This window comes from Rattus norvegicus, chromosome 6, assembly GCF_036323735.1.
Source record: "Rattus norvegicus strain BN/NHsdMcwi chromosome 6, GRCr8, whole genome shotgun sequence".
Lineage (NCBI taxonomy): Eukaryota > Metazoa > Chordata > Mammalia > Rodentia > Muridae > Rattus > Rattus norvegicus.
The window spans coordinates 112,021,418-112,033,093 of NC_086024.1; the positions used below are offsets into that span (position 1 = coordinate 112,021,418).

Consider the following 11,676-nt stretch of genomic DNA (forward strand, 5'->3'; position numbering starts at 1 on the left):
TCGCTTACGTAACCCATTTATTTAGTCTATGTCTGCTACATGGTTGGTTATCGCTCCTCAGTTTCACCTGTCTGACTTCATCAGAGTTGATTGTATCTCCCGCTCTTGACTCCTTCCCAGAATTCCTCTCTCTTTCTGCCGGATGTCCCACCTTCTAATCCTGCCTCAGCTCATTGGTCATCAGCTTTTTATTGACAGGTGCTTCCACACAGCGCACAAGAGACCATATCTGTTGGGGTGGGAGTGTTTTTCCAGACAGGGTTTCCGCTATGTAATACTAGCTGTCCTGGAACTCATTCTGTAGACCAGGCTGGCCTTGAACTCAGAGATCCACCTGCTTCTACCTCCAGAGTTGCTGGATTTAAAGGTAAGTGCCACCACCACCCAGCCTAGTTTTTGTTTTTATTTTGCTAATCCCACATTTACAGAAGACAGTACCCAAAGTCAGCAAGGCCCACATCATTTATGCGTTCTTCCTGACCGGTTCCATTTTTCAACGTTCCCCAAAACCTTACCCAATAGAGAGGATGCGAGTGTGTTCCGTTTCTAAACACGGTGCAGTGTTAGGATGTCTGTACCTCCGCCGGAGCACAAACAGCGGAGACAGGAGTTGCATAAGCAGAACCAGCTATACATAACCCACTGCTGTCTTGGGGGTTTGTGTGAGGTTAGTCAGTCCTTGGTTAGAGCATATCTTGAAGTCTGGGGTTCCTTTTAGAGCTTCTGATCAACATCCACCTCCCCTACAAACATGTAATTTAAATTTTAAAAATATATATTTTAAAGCACCAAGTTGGTTGAAGTAAATTACAGGCTGTAAAACAGCTGGGTGTCTTCAGCTAGGAGCCTGCTCCTGGGGCCTTCTTAGATATCTGATCCACTGTAGGATCTATAAAGTAAATCGACCTCGTGGGAGGAGGGGCCTGAACTCACGCCATCATCTAAACCTCCAAGGGAAGAATACTGCAAAATCCGTAGCAGATGACGCAGTGGGTAAAGGGCTCGCTGCTCAGTTAAGCCTGAAAACCTGAGATCAGATCCAACAGCCTTGCACACAGGCCTATAACCCAGGCCCTAGGAAAAGAGGGACAAGAGGGTGCCTGGGACTCTAGCCAGTCTGTGAACTCCATGTTCGGTGAGAGACCCTGTCTTAAAGCCTGTGGTGGAGAGCAATAAAGGAAGACAACAGATAATTAAACTCTGACCTTACCTCGTACTCTCTCTCTCTCCCGAGTGCACGCACGCACGCACACGCGCGCGCGCACACACACACACACACACACACACACACACACACACACACACACCAATATAAAGACCCCACAGGGGGTTGGGGATTTAGCTCAGTGGTAGAGCGCTTGCCTAGCAAGCGCAAGGCCCTGGGTTCGGTCCCCAGCTCCAAAAAAAAGAAAAAAAAAAAAAAGACCCCACAGGATACTCTTTCTTTCACAGCATATTGTCTATCTATACAGGAGCAGACTATTTTCATGCGTTTAAAACAATATAGAAGAAACTGGTGTGACAATCTATGTCATCTATAAAAGAGGTTTTCAAAATCATAAAACAGTATCAACAGTGGTATGAGTCTCTGTTGTGAAAAATTACAGTTATCACTCATAGAAATGTGTAAATGATGGGGTTCTATACTAATGTATATAATTTGTACTTTTATATTATTTCAAAACATCTTAATGAGACCAGGTCTTCACTTATAATTTCTAGTATAGTAAGGCGAGTCTCAAAATGCAAGCTCTTAACAGCCATTCGCCTCTAAAGAGGTCTTAAACCAAGAGAATTGAGAGCTATTTTAGGAGTTCACTCCATCACTTGCTAACTCTTGATATTCACCATTCGTTCTTCAAGCAAGATATCTGGTCATGGATGTTAATCATCGTCCACTATGGCTCAGTAAAGAGACACTACCTGGGTATCTAACATCAGGGGAAGAGTCAACTCTAAATGAATGCCCTCTGTGTTTGAGGAGATGGCTCAGTCAGTGAAGAGCTTGACAGACAAACCTGAGCGATCACAGTCCACATCCAAGTTTGGGTGCAGCGGCGCACGCCCATAACCCCAGCACTGGGAGGGAAGAGACAGGAGGATGCTGGGGGCTCACTGGCCAGCCAGTCTAGCTAACCAGTGAGCTCCAGGTTCACTGAGAGATATTGCCTCAAAAAAATTAGGTAGCGATCAATAGGGGAAGATCTGGTGTTGACCTCTGGTCTTCCGTGCATGCATATGCATGCACATATATGCATTCATGCACATATACCCACAGAAATAAAAAAGCATTGTCGGGGCTGGGGATTTAGCTCAGTGGTAGAGCGCTTACCTAGGCAGCGCAAGGCCCTGGGTTCAGTCCCCAGCTCCGAAAAAAAGAACCAAAAAAAAAAGCATTGTCTGTTAGCCTGCTGGAATTAGATATGCTAGTATTATACAGCCTCAAAAAAAAAAAAAAAAAAAGTAAGGTGAAGCACAATTGTGAAAAACACCTGACATCGACCTATGACCTCCACAAGCATGTGTGCATGCACTCCTTCATGCACATGTGTGTATGCACAGACACACAACTATACAGGAAAATGTTCAATGAAAAGTTCCAAATCCACTCCACCATTGAATTGTGAACCGTGCAATGTATGCAAAACCTTAATATGTAAAAGAACAAAATAAAACGAAACGAAACGAAAGCAGCAGGCAGCTGCTACATTCTGTCGGGCGCCCGATGAGACCCGATGGTTTCTTCTTATTGAACTGGTGGCCATTGCTTTTTATCTATGTATTCTTTAAAACAATACTTTTAAGCCTGAGCTCCCCGGGTCTCTTGCAGTAAGGAAAAGAGCTCATTGTCCTTTTCCATTTAACAAGCCAAAGGGCTTCCCTGCCTTTGAAAAGCTGACTTCCTCTAGCAGACCTCAACAAAAGTGGCTGTCTCCAGGGCCTCTGGGAACAGCCTCTGACAAATGGCAGGACTGCACCAACACGCAGCTGTCCTGGCAGCAGACACAGTCACTGCAGAGAACCAGTTCTACAGAGAAAGCGCCCCAGCCTTCAGTCTGTCCTGGCTCCAGACAAGGGAGCCTTTGGAGTGGCAAAACTAGGTCTCCGGCCCGCATCCCTCCTCACCTGCTCTGACCCTGACATACGGCAGGTTCTTGCTGGCTGCAGGGCTGTGCTCATGAACTTCACACTGCTTCTGAGGATGGGAAGGGCAAACATAGCAGAAGGATTGTCTCTTCTCTCCATTAACTAAGTCCTGTGAACGTTTCCCCCCTCCAAACAAAAAAACCATTAGGCTAATTCCACCTCTTAACTCCAAAGGAACAGTGGTTTTATTATGTGAGCCAGCCTTACAATCGTCCCACCTGACTTCGAAGCAGATGAGGCAAAGGAAGTGCAACATGGCCAATAAAAGGTTAATATCCAAATTATACAAAAAACTCTCAAGAAGTTAGATTCCAGAGAGCAAAATAACACTATTAAAAATGGGGAACAGAGCTAAACAAAACATTCTCAGCTGAGGATTATCGAATGGCTGAGAAGCACCTAAAGAAATGTTCAACATCCTTAGTCATCAGGGAAATGCAGATCAAAGCAACCCTGAGATTTCACCTCACACCAGTCAGAATGGCTAAGATCAAAAACTCAGGTGACAGCAGATGTTGGTGAGGATGTGGAGAAAGAGGAACACTCCTCCATTGTTGGTGGGATTGCAAACTGGTACAACCATTCTGGAAATCAGTCTGGAGGTTCCTCAGAAAATTGGACATTCCACTACCTGAGGACCCAGCTATACCTCTCTTGAGCATATACCCAAAAGATCCTCCAACATACAACAAAGACACATGCTCCACTGTGTTCATAGCAGCCTTATTTATAGTAGCCTGAAGCTGGAAAGAACCCAGATGCCCTTCAACAGAGGAATGGATACAGAAAATGTGGTATATCTACACAATGGAATATTACTCAGCTATCAAAAACAATGACTTAATGAAATTCATAGGTAAGTAGAATGAACTAGAAAATATCATCCTGACTGAGGTAACCCAATCACAGAAAAACACACTTGGTATGCACTCATTAATAAGTGGATATTAGTCCAAAAGCTCGAATTACCCAAGATGCAATCCACAGACCACAGGAAGCTCAAGAAGAAGGATGACCAAAATGCAGATGCTCCCACTCCTTAAAAGGGGAAAAAATATCCATAGGAGGGGATATGGAAGCAAAATTTGAAGCAGCGACTGAAGGAACGGCCATTCAGAGCCTGCCCCACATGTGGCCCATATATATACAGCCACCAAAACTAGATAAGATTGATAAAGCTAAAAAATGCATGCATCGGATATAGATCTCTCCTGAGAGACACATCCGGAGCATGTCCAGTACATAGGTCAATGCTAGCAGCAAACCACTGAACTGAGAACTGGACCCCCTTGGGGGGAATTAGAGGAAGGATTGAAAGAGTTGAAGGAGCTTGCAAGCTCATAAGAACAACAATGCCAACCAACCAGAGCTTCCAGGGACTAAACCACTACCGAAAGACTATACATGGACTGACCCAGGGCTCCAACTACATATGTAGAAGAGAATAGCCTTGTTGGGGCACCAGTGGAAGGGGAAGCCCTTGGTCCTGCCAAGGTTGGACCCCCAGTGCCGGGGAATATGGGGGGACAGTAAGAGGGATGGATGGGGGAATACCAGTGCAGGGGAAGAGGAGGGGAAGGAATGGAGGCTTATGGACAGGAAACTGGGAAGGGGAGTAGCATTTGAAATGTAAGTAAAGAAATATATCTAATTAAAATTTAAAAAAGACAATCAACCTGTGATCAAAACACAGAAAAACAACTTTGCACACAAAAGAATGGAAAAAAAAAAAGGTTATCCAGACACTAGCTGCTTCTGTAACGGGATGGTGGTGGGTATTGAAAGGGAGGCCCCTGGAAGATTCCAGGCAGAGGCATCCCACAGGCTGGCCAGATTGGGATGGCATAGAAGAAGTGGCTGCCTTGCCACTTGATCTTTGTGTGTACGTGTGTGCACGTGTCTGTGCGCAGACCGGAGGTTGATGTTGGATGTCTTTCTCCTCGCCACCTTACTTTACAATTTTAAATTTGATTTTAATATATTTAATGTGTGCAGATGCTTTGTCTGCATGAATCTCTGTGCACCACATTCATTCCTGGTGCCCATAGATGCCAAAAGAGTAGAGTTACACGTGATTGTAAGCCATAATGCAGGTGCTGGGAACCGAACCCAGGCCCTCTGAAAGAGTGCTCTTAACCACTGACCCATCTCTCCAGCCCCTCCACTTTACTCTTTGAGACAGGCTCTCACTGAACCTGAAGGTCACCATTTGACTAGGCTGGTTGGCTAGTAAACCCAAGGATCCTCATGTCTCTGCTCCCCCCAGCACTAAGGTCATAGAAGCAGGCACACACATGGCTTATATATGGTGCTGAGGATTCCAACTCAGGTCTTCTTTCTTGCAGGGCAAACACTCTACCCTTTGCCGCCCACACCACATTCCTGGTTCTGAGAAATCTCCCACCCCGTTCTCTCCCTTCCTTTCTCCAGTGGCCGTGGAATGAGGATGTGGCTGACAGACAAGCGCTCCCAATCCTTTTATCCCCCTCTCCCTCAAGACACACACATTAAATACAATAGGCTTTGTTCTGGCCTTATGGAAAACAGCTCTCCCTGCCTCCTCATTCCCTGTCAAAAGATTCCTGCCAATACTTGGGGTTCCTTAAAGATATCTTTGGAAAAGGAAGGAAAAAAAAGAAGATAGTCACTAGCTATAGTCACAGCAAAAAGTTATCATTCTCCTTGGCAGTCAAAATTGACTCCTCCGGACGCCATCTTTGATAAAAAAAAAAAAAACGGAGCCTCCCAGCTACTTTGGCCTTGACCTCTTTAACTCCCCCCAGCCAGATGCAGGGATATTTTTCCATTCACATGACACGGGGTTAAGGCGGAAGAAAAGATGCGCTGTTCCCCGTTAGCAAATCTTTCCGCCCTTCGATAGAATCTGCAGATCGTGTGTGCTGCTGGCAGTGACTAAAGCAGCTGGGGTGGGGGCTACAAGGTTCGGGAAGCTTGGACACTCTCTCCATCTGGAGTCCTGAGGCTGTTGGTGGCAGGGCCAATTGGAGCCACGTTCTGTTTGGGGAGACAAAGCTGCCCTTGAAACTGACCGTGCCAATAAGATTATGAGGTTTGACGGTACCACAGCCAAGAGATAGTAGACGGAGATTGGCTGGGAAATGCCACGGGCACGTGGCTCCGGCTTTGGGGAACTGAGCCCCGATTGTTAACTCCTCCAAAGGCTTCCTTGATTTGATGGAAGAAAGAGACTTTAGAACTTTACAGTCAAGCGGGGGCATTGGGAAAACAGTTCACAGCCAGCCGATCTCCATCCCCCTTGCTGTCATCTTTCAGCTGAGGGCGAACCTGCTTGGGGCAGTACCGGCAGCAGCACTGGAGCAATGCTAGGACTCAAGTTACCACAGAGAAATTTGTAAACGCTGAGTGTCCCTGTCGACACAACAAATGAACATCCTCTACGATGCACTCAGCCAAATTCCAAGGTCTAATTAGGGACGGCGAACAATGATTTAATATAGATCCGTGTTTGCTTACAACTCCCGGCATCCAATTAGGGGTTTGGGGAGCAGATTTCCAGAGCACCGGAGTTGAAAGCCATCTGTCACAGCCTGCTTCCCTAAGTCCACCCTTCCAGGAAAGCCCTCTGTGTCACCTAATAGAGCCAAAGAGAAACACCTCCTCCGCCTGGTCTCAAAGCCAGTCAGTCTTCTAACCTGAAATCAACCGATGAACGAACGCAGGCCCCAGACCAGCTCGGTGCCAAATCTGAATTTTGGTTTTCTCTCCTATAATTATAGTTTTCTCTTGGATGTGGCCTGGTGGCTTTCAAACTTGTTAAGACAGTGGAAACTTTCCCCGAGAGGAAAACTTTACAAGAGGACTCAATTTCTAAATATTTCTATGTCACCGGGAAGAAATGTAGTGACCGTCCCATCGATCCGACAGCTGGAGGAAGAGCTTAGTCTCCCTGTCTTAAATTCCCAAGTAGATTATCAGCACCCGTGTGCTGAATCACTGCCTGGGAGTATTAAGTGCTCGCTCTGTAAATGTGGTGTAGGGAGGAGACTCCTGGTTCGCTTGAAAACTGCAACATTGAAGCCCACCCCTGCAGGTTATCGGTTTGCGATGCTAAGAGCACGCTGGGGACTTTCCTGGCCTTTGAGCTGCTTTACCCGTCAGTAACTGGAGAGAACTCAGAGCCTTTCCATTCTGTTCATCTTGATTTCCAGGCCGTGTGGATCAGTTCTGTCCTGTGGAGGTTCAACTGACACCTCTTCCATCCCGCAAGAGAACAGACTGTTTTCTACTGTCGGTTCCAACTTAATGCTGGTTCAAATTATGATTTTAACTTTGTTTTAGATAGGGAAGCCCAGGCTCCCCAAGCCTGGCCCGGGTATCCTCGAACTCACTGTGTAGCCAAGGCTGACCTCAAATGTCTGATTCTCCTACCTTCCGAGTGCTAGGATTACAGCTGTACAACACCACACCCGGCTTATCATGGAGTGGTAGACCATGAGAAGAAGCCTGACAAGGTTGAGCTAAGGCTTGAAGACCTGGGGACCCTGAAGGGACAGTAGGAGCTTTACCTGTTCCTGGCACCAGGCCCCTGTCACATGGCCACAGCCCCTCATACAGAGAATTGTGACCATCAGTCACATAAGAGCAGTGCCCCCAGACCCCTCCACATGCAGATGAGGCATCCCTAACATCTCAGACCAAGCCAATAGGAAGCACCTACTCACAGACCCCAACCTACCCCAAAACAGTATATAAGGTCCCATCCAGAAGGTGTGTAAGAGTTACTTTGTCATCTGAGAACTGTAGCACTGCCTGGGAAGAGATCCAGAAGTTTTCACCTACAGAAGCTCCCCTGCACTCCCTCGCTGGCTAGCCAGCCCCCACTGGCTCAGCCCGGCTTGGCTCAGTGCAGCCAGTGCACCCTGCTCATGACCTTTCCCCTTCGCTTGAACCCTCCTACCTAGCTGGGCCAAAGATCTGTGGATAGCCTTCAGTAACCAGACCAGCAGCTTATGGGGTGCTCAGGAGTGAAACCCCCAGATTTGTGCATGCTAGTGGGGCCCCAAACTCAGGGCAAGCATTGTACTAGCTGAGATACACTCTGGGCTTCTAAACGTCAGGATTTTTTATTTTCCCGATGGTGGGACAGCAACACCAGCTCACTAGAAACCATGCTTCAGATTCTGAATTGTCATCTTTCCTTAGGCTCTCATGCAGAGTAAGAGAGTACTATCTTTGAGACCTCAAAGCCCACCCTCTCAACCAGGCCACACTTCTAATCCTTCCCAAACAGTTCCACAGCTGGGGACCAAGCATTCAAACACTTGAGCTTGGGAGGAGAGTGGAGTTCTCATTCAAAACCACCATATCTGAGAAGATGGGACCTCAATTGAAAAATTGTCTCCATCAGATTGGCCTGTGGGCATGTGTATGGGACATTTCCTCAAATGCCAATTGATGCAGAAGTGCCCAGTGCACTATGGAGAGTGGGTGCTGTGCCTGGGCATGTGAGCCTGGCTGTATAAACAGCTAACTAAGCAGGTGCCAGCACCAGCCAGTAAGTATCCTTCCTTCGTGGTTCTTGCTCCAGGACCCCTGCCTTGAGTTCCTGCCCTAACTTTGTCCCATAATGGCCTGTGACCTGGAAGTGTAAGCTGAAATAAACCCTCTCGTCCTCTAAGCTGCTTTTGATCATAGTGTTTCGGAAGCAACTTAGAACATGGCAATACATGTTTTTGTATCCTGTCTCGTCTACAACGTGCCCATTTCTAGGTCCTAAGTCCCCACAGTTATTCTGCTTTTTTATTTCCAGTACCCATGTTCCATGAGCTGGGGGGGGGGTAACCAATTGTTTATTATAAAGTACCATTTGTATTGATGACTGTGCCACATGGTGAGCTAACAACCGTGTCTCAGCTCGTTCAAGGCAGTCTGGGCTAAGCCGTGATGCTCACATGTGTAAATAAGTGGATGCATCAAATGTGACCCCCTTGTCAGTCAAGGGGTGTCTCCCTTTGGAAGTTGATTTCATCGTGGCTGTACTGTACATTCGTGCGGCTCTGACTGCTCGATTGAACTGCTTCTAACGTCTTAGCAGTTTCCATTCACAGTAACAAAATAAGATCCTTAATGTGTTCAATTAATATTTGCTTAAATGTCACGGTTCGATCTTCCTCTGAAAATCCCCTTAGCTTGAACATATGCTTAGCTTCAGGTTTCCATTTCAATTCCAACGGCGTATGCCTGCGACTGACTCTAAACACGTATGGAGCAGGCTGGAGAGATTTATCCCAGGGACTAGATGCATGTCCTGCTCTTACAGAGGATGCAAGTTCAGACAGGAACCAACACTAGGCAGCGCACAACTGCCTGTAACTCCAGCCAGTGAGATTTGCTGCCCTCTTCAGCCTCCATGGGTCCATGGGCAGCTACCCTCACATGCACATACTCTCACACAGATGTACACACACGGGATTAAAAATGACATTAAGTCAAGAAAGAAAGAGAGGAAGAAAGAAAGAGAGAGAAAGAGAAAGAAAGAGAGAAAGAAAGAGAGGAAGAAAGAAAGAGAGAAAGAAAGAGAGGAAGAAAGAAAGAGAGAGAGAAAGATAAAGAAAGAAAGAGAGAAAGAAAGAAAGAAAGGAAGGAAGGAAGGAAGGAAGGAAGGAAGGAAGAAAGAAAGGAAAAGAAAAGAAAAAAAGAAAAGAAAAGGAATGATGCCCTAACAGAAGTAGCAGCCGGCAGTCACAGTCTTCTTCCCTCTTGCCCACCTGCCTGCCCTATGCTACCACCCTGCCCTGAGAGTCTCTTTTCTCCTTCCTCGTCCACCCCTCTCCTCTACCCCTCACCTTTCCACCATTGTTCTGCCTCTGGCTTTTCCTTCCTGCCAGCTTCCTTTCTCCCCTCTGTGGACTCACACCTCCAGTGACCAAAGATGTGACCGCTGAAAGCCCAGTGCTCCGTAACTGCTAGACATGGACACCGGTGTGACTGAAGGTGGATTAAATGTCAACCAGGTTACTTCTGCGTGGAAAGGTAGTTGGCCGTATCATGGAGCTAAAAAGAGAAGCTGCCGCAAAGAAGATACATGAGGAGAGTACACATACCCACTTCTCAGAAGGGAATTGTGCCGAGAGAATTATCACTTTGGCTGCATGTGATGGTTTGCATATGCTCATCCCTGGGAGTGGCACTATTAGAAGGTGTGGCCTAGGAAGGAAGGTGGGATTGGAGACCCTCCTCCTAGCTACCTGAGGAGGCTCGGTCTATTCCTGTCTTCCTTCAGATGAAGATGTAGCTCCTCCTGCACCACGCCTGCCTAGATGCAGCCCTGCTCCCACCTTGATGATACTGGACTGAACCTCTGAACATGTAAGCCGGCCCCAATTAAATGTCATTTAGAAGACTTGTCTTGGTCATGGTGTCTGTTCACAGCAATAAAACCCTAATAAGACACTGGACAAACTAATGCCGTCCTCAAAGCCTTTGCTACGATCATTGACAACTGGAAGAGGACGTAGCAGAGCTGTGACCAATAGCACAGCTGTCAGTAGACCCCCCTCCCATTACCTTATGGCTGGTGGTCCTTCCTAGCCAGTGTGACTCTCTTATTAGAAAAGGTGGTTGCAGGATCAAGGAAATGACAAATTCAGGTCTAGGTGGCAGAGATATGTTCCCAAATCAACTGAGCAAGCAATCATTATTACTCACATTCTGTAATCCATCAGTGAGTATGCCAACAGATCTGTGTGGTCATATTGGAGACTCTCTCCCAGTCCCCCCGCACCCTTTGGGGGTGACCATCCCCATACAGGCCCAAGCCCTCTCTCACGTTCTCCAGTCATCTTTGCCTGTGGTCAGGATAGGCAGCGGCAGTTGGAGCTTTCCCCACACCACCCTGTCCATGTGCCTCAACCCTGACCTGGAGTGACCACCTCTAGAGGCCTACACCATGCGGGGACAACATGACATTCTACACCCAGATTTGACCAGTCTGTGGCAACAGACAATGCAGCAGTCTCGTTTTCCCGTGACCCATGGCAACGCTGGGTTCAGCATCACTGAGTCCTGCTCTCCAGAGGTGAAAGGCTATTAGGTAGGTTTGGATGCCTCTGCTCAAACTACATCTTGTGAGTTCACCATTCTAAATGGTTTGATTGGCTGCATAACTGGCCACCAGGACACCCAAATCAATGAGATCTGTCAGATGTCAAAGATCAAAACTGCAGGGCCAATGGATGGATAGGTGGGTTACCACCACTGGATCTGCTGCCGGCCGAGTGAGCCTGGCTCGGCGTCAGGATTTCCTCAGAGACAGGTTGCATACGGAGCAGCTAGAACAGTGCAGATCCATCCATGATCCCTTTCTGGTGTCTGCCACCACCCGTGATCTGTCTGTATAGTTTCTGAACAGTCAGCGATTCCAGGGTTTAAGAGGTTTGTAAATTTTCAGCTTCCATACAGTTTATCATCTACCCATAATATTTTAAAGTTTTAGTTATTTCTCAAAAAAAAAAAAAGGCAACACAACTTATCAAGAGTAAGACATTT

General features: G+C 47.0%; 1 pseudogene; it reads left to right on the forward strand.

The window, feature by feature from the left end:
• Positions 1-10,100: 10,100 nt before the first annotated feature.
• On the forward strand, positions 10,101-11,463 carry Pcbp2-ps1 (poly(rC) binding protein 2, pseudogene 1; annotated as a pseudogene).
• The last annotated feature ends 213 nt before the right edge of the window (positions 11,464-11,676 follow it).